We start from the raw sequence: 4878 nt of genomic DNA on the forward strand, positions 1-4878 counted from the left end.
CCTCCAATCCCTTAATGTAGAAACTGCTGAATCTTGTATTATCCTGGTTGTGTTTCCATAATGGTCGAATTGGTTTTTTCTGGTTGCTTGCAATATTTTCTCCTTGACCTGGGAACTCTGGAATTTGGTTATAATGTTCCTAGGAGTATTCCTTTGGGGATCTATTTCAGGAGGTCATTGGTGGATTCTTTCCATTTCTATTTTACCCTCTTGATCTAGACTATCAGGCAGTTTTCCTTGATAATTTCTTAAAAGATTATATCTAGGCTCTCATTTTGATCATGGCTTTCAGATAGAACAATACTTTTTGAAATGATCTCTCTTGGATTTATTTTTCAGGTCAATTGTTTTTCTAATGAAATATTTCACATTGTCTTCTATTTTTAAATTATTTTCATTTTGTTTTACAATGTCCTGTTTCCATATAAAGTTACTAGCTTCCATTTGCTCCATTCTAATTTTTAAGGAAATATTTTCTTCAGTGAGCTTTTGGACTTCCTTTTGAATTTGGCTAATTCTGCTTTTTAAGGCATTCTTCTTATTATTGGCTTTATGGACCTCTTTTGCCATTTGGGTTAGTCTATTTTTGTTTTTATTTTGTTTTTGGTGAGGCAATTGGGGTTAAGTGACTTGTCCAGTCACACAGCCAGAAGTGCTATGTGTCTGAGGCTGGATTTGAACTCAGGTCCTCCTGACTCCAGGGCTGGTACTCCATCCATTGTGCCTCCTAGCTGCCCAAAGTTGGTCTATTTTTTTAAGAGGGGAGACAAAGCTTTATTGGGGGGTAATGTCAAAGTGAGAGCTGGCCAAACTGGGGTAGGAAAGCAGTTTGTCTGGGCCTCAGGCCATCCATCCTGTGGTGGGGGCCTCATCCACTTCGAAGCCAAAGTCATCCTCCACTTTCATCTGGCCTGCTTTGGGGTTAGCAACACCCTACTTCAGCATCCATTCTGGGGAGCCCTCCCCCTCTTTCTTCCACTGGGGCCTTCCGCAGGTGGGGGACTGCTGGGCTCAGAGGGCCTCTGAGGGGAGGTGGCAGGCTTTCCTTTTCTGGAGACTCATTCTCTGCATTTCCTGGGGTGGGGACATCAGGGCCTTGGCTGCCCTCATCCTCCAGGACAATAGTGAACTGGCTCTTCCATTAGTCATCTCTGAAGGAATCTAGGACTCACATAAGAAACCTTTGCTCTTGCCTGAGCCTCCTTGTGATTCTCTCCACCTGGTGAAGTCTATTCAAGGTCTGCTCATTCACCTGCTCAATCTTCCGGCAGGGCCCAGCACCTAGTACTTGCAGCAGCTCAGCTTTTGCTGGCAGCGCAGTCGGCCCTGGGCCACCTCCTCCACTTCCTCCCACTAGCGGAGCCCTGGCCCACCCAGGGTTTCCCTGACGAACTCCACTTTCATCTCCAGCTCAGACTCCAGGACGTGGCCACCAAAGAGCAGAGGCAGCGCCAGCTCCAAGCCCAGCAGAGTCGAGAACTCCTTGAATCCCCCATCAGCCTTGGATCTGGCCTGTGGAGGGGCCACAGGGCCCCGCGGCTGTCCCTCAGCTGCACTTGGTCCCCCGCCTAGTGTATTTTTTAAGGTGTTATTTTCTTCAGTATTTTTGGGGGTCTCTTTTAGCAAGCTGTTGACTTGTTTTTCATGATATTCTTGCATCACTCTCATTTCTCTTCCCAGTTTTTCCTCTACTTCTCTTGTTTCTCAAAATCCTTTTTGAGCTCTTCCATAGCCTGAGACTGATTCATATTTTTCTTGGAGGCTTTGAATGTGGAAGCTTTGACTTTGTTGTCTTCTTCTGGTTGTATGTTCTGATCTTCTTTGTCACCAAAGAAAGATTCTATGGTCTGACTCTTTTTTGTTTTGTTTTGTTTGCTTATGTTTCTAGCCAATTACTTGACTCTTTTAACACTTTGTTAAGGTAGGATTCTGCTTCCAGTGTGGAGAGTGTGCTGTCCCAAGCTTCAGGGGTTTTGTGCAGCTGTTTTCAGAGATACTTCTAGGAATCTGTAAATTTTCAATTCTTCCAAAGTGGTATAATCGAAGGAGAGGTATTTACTCCTTTACTGGCCTGTGCTCTGGTCTATGAGTCACCACAAGCACTGTTTTCTGCCTTGTAAGTGTAAGGAGGATTCCCTCTTCACCAAGGCACAACCTCTACCGGGCCAGTGCTTCTCCTGGCCCCAGGACCACCATCCAGGCCTGTGACTCAGATCTAAGCACAGGCAAAGCAAGAAAGTCTTGCCTCAGCACTGGCAAAGAGATCTCTGCAATCCCCTCCTGATTAGAGCTGCTCGATCCCCACACTGTCTGGGGACTAAGAACTCTGGAAGCAACTGCTACTGCTGTGGTTGCCACCTAGCTGTGCTAGAGCCAGGACTGGACCAGACTCCTCTCTCATCCAGGTGCAACAGATCTTTCTCACTGACCTAAGCTGTCTTTGGAATTTGTTTGTTGAGAAGTCTGGAAAACACCATAACTTCCCATGCTTTCTCCTGAGGCCTGCTCTAGGTTTGCTCTGGCCCTGCCTTTGCTTGCTTGGGCCATGCTGAACTACGCTCCTCTCCCAGCCCAGAGCAACAGACCTTTCCTATTGACCGTCCAGGTTGTCTAGGGCTGGAAATTTGTTTCACTCTGTCTTTTTGTGGGTTCTGCTGCTCTAGAATTTGTTTAGAGTCATTTTTACAGGTATTTGGAGGGGTTTGGGGGAGAGCTCAAGCAAGTCAGTTTTTACTCTACCACCTCTGCCCACAACCAGAAGGCCTCTAATGTCCTTTCCAATTCTAGATCCATAAATCCAAAAGAAAGCTTTCTTTTGCCTCACTAAATGTTTCAACTAGCTTTTCTAAAATACTTTGACAGCTTTCTGACCCTCTTTCTAGCACTCCCATTCATATCTTTTCATCCTCATGGTCTCTTGTCCATGTTATGTACTTTCATAAATCCTTTCCTAGGGATTTATTACTACTCCCTAGGGATTTGTTATTACAGAAGAGGTTCTCTTCTTGATCTCTCAACATTCCATGGGTACCAATGCATCCCCCAAGCTGCCAGCTATTATCCCTCTCTGACTACATGTTTTTAGCTGAATTGAATGCAAGTTGAATACTCCTAAAATCTCAAATCCTCATCATTATCTTTATGGTTTCTATCAAGTGGGAATTTAGGCATGGTCAAGCAGAAAGATCACAACTCCAGAATAAGAGGTCCTGCATTTAAATACCACCTTTAAAACATACTGGGCTGCCAGACGGCATAGTGGATAGAGTGCTTTATATGAGTCAGGAAGACCTGAGTTCAAATCTGGTCCTAAACACTTACTAGTTATGTGACTCTAGGCAAATCACTTAACATCTATCTATCTTAGTTTCTCTAACTGTAAAAAGGGAATAATAATAGCACTTACCTTAAAGGATAACCATGAGGATTGAATGCGATAATATTCATGAAGCTCTGAGCAGAATACCTGGCACATAATAGGCACATAATAAATGCTTGTTCCCTCCCTTTTCTTATAGTTTCTATCATGTGGGAATTTAGACATGATAAAAGGCAGAGGTCCTGGGTTCAAATCCTACCTCTGCCATTTACTAGGCAGCCAAGTAGCACAGTGGATAGAGTGTTGGACTTAGAGTAAGGTCTTCTGATTTCAAATCTAGACTCAGACATTTCCTTGCTGTGTGCCTCTGGACATGTTATTTACCTTCTCTTACTCGTAGTTTTCTCGTTCCAAAAATGGGGATAATAATAGCATTTATCTATGAGTGTTGTGGTGATGATTAAATGAGACAATATTTGTAAAGCATTTTGCAAAACTTAAAGTGCAATATAAATACTAGCTAGTATTTTTACTAGCTGTATGTCCCTGGGCAAGTTTGCTTAACCTTCCTGGTAGTTACTTTGAGAGGATTGGGTCAGAGTTTCCATTCAGCTCTAGATTCATGATATCTCTCTCTCTCTCCCTCTCTCTCCCTCTCTTTTTCTTTCTCTTGTTTTTTTTTTTTTTGGGTGAGGCAATCAGGGTTAAGTGACTTGCCCAAGGTCACACAGCTAGTTAAGTGTCATGTGTCTGAGGCCAGATTTGAACTCAGGTCCTCCTGATTCCAAGGCTGGAGCTCTACCCACTGCACCACCTAGCTGTCCCTCATGATTTCTTAAAAGAATTTCATTATTGGGTCCTAAATCTATTTTACCTTCATTATGATCATAAAGTCAAGGACCTTAGAAATCATTTAGTTTAGTCTTCATTTTTGTTTGGGGAAATTGAGGGTCAATGAGGTCAAATGTATCAATGCAATCCCACACAGGTATTCATTACTGGAACAAGGATTAGAGTATAAGTCTCCTGACTCCCCAACCAGTTTTTCTTTAAATTATAATACTAAAAACTCACATAATGGAAATGCTATGGCTTCAAAAGGAACAATGAAAGGGTTAATTTCAGAGAAACTTGGAAGATTTATATGCACTAATACAGAGTAAGGGAAGTAGAGCCTACAGGAACAACTTATACAATGATAAGAATACTGTAAAGACAAGCAGGTTTGGAAGACTTAGGGATGCTGATCAATGCAATGACCAGTTACTGGTAACAGAATTACCAGTTCAGAGGACCCACAATGGAGCATGCTCCTCATCTCCTGACAGAGAGGTCAAGTTGCAGAATGAGACATGTTTGTTTGACATGCCTAAAATGGGAGTTTGTTTTGTTGTAGTTGTACTATGTATATTTATTATTAATTTCCCCCCTTTCTTTTTTGTTTGTTTTCACCATCAAGGAGGTGGAGGGGAAAGAAAATAAATGCTTGTCAACTGAAAAAAAAATGAGTTAAAAAGAATATGTAAAGGATGCCTTACTGGATAGCAGAGAAAAGAGGG

At 42.7% G+C, this 4878-nt stretch overlaps 1 pseudogene; it reads right to left on the reverse strand.

Moving 5' to 3' along the window:
• Positions 1–774: 774 nt before the first annotated feature.
• LOC110220353 (TCF3 fusion partner homolog pseudogene) lies at positions 775–2547 on the reverse strand (annotated as a pseudogene).
• Between the last annotated feature and the right edge of the window lie 2331 nt (positions 2548–4878).

The sequence above is a fragment of the Phascolarctos cinereus genome, unplaced genomic scaffold (genome assembly GCF_003287225.1).
Source record: "Phascolarctos cinereus isolate Bilbo 61053 unplaced genomic scaffold, phaCin_HiC Scaffold_4;HRSCAF=312, whole genome shotgun sequence".
Lineage (NCBI taxonomy): Eukaryota > Metazoa > Chordata > Mammalia > Diprotodontia > Phascolarctidae > Phascolarctos > Phascolarctos cinereus.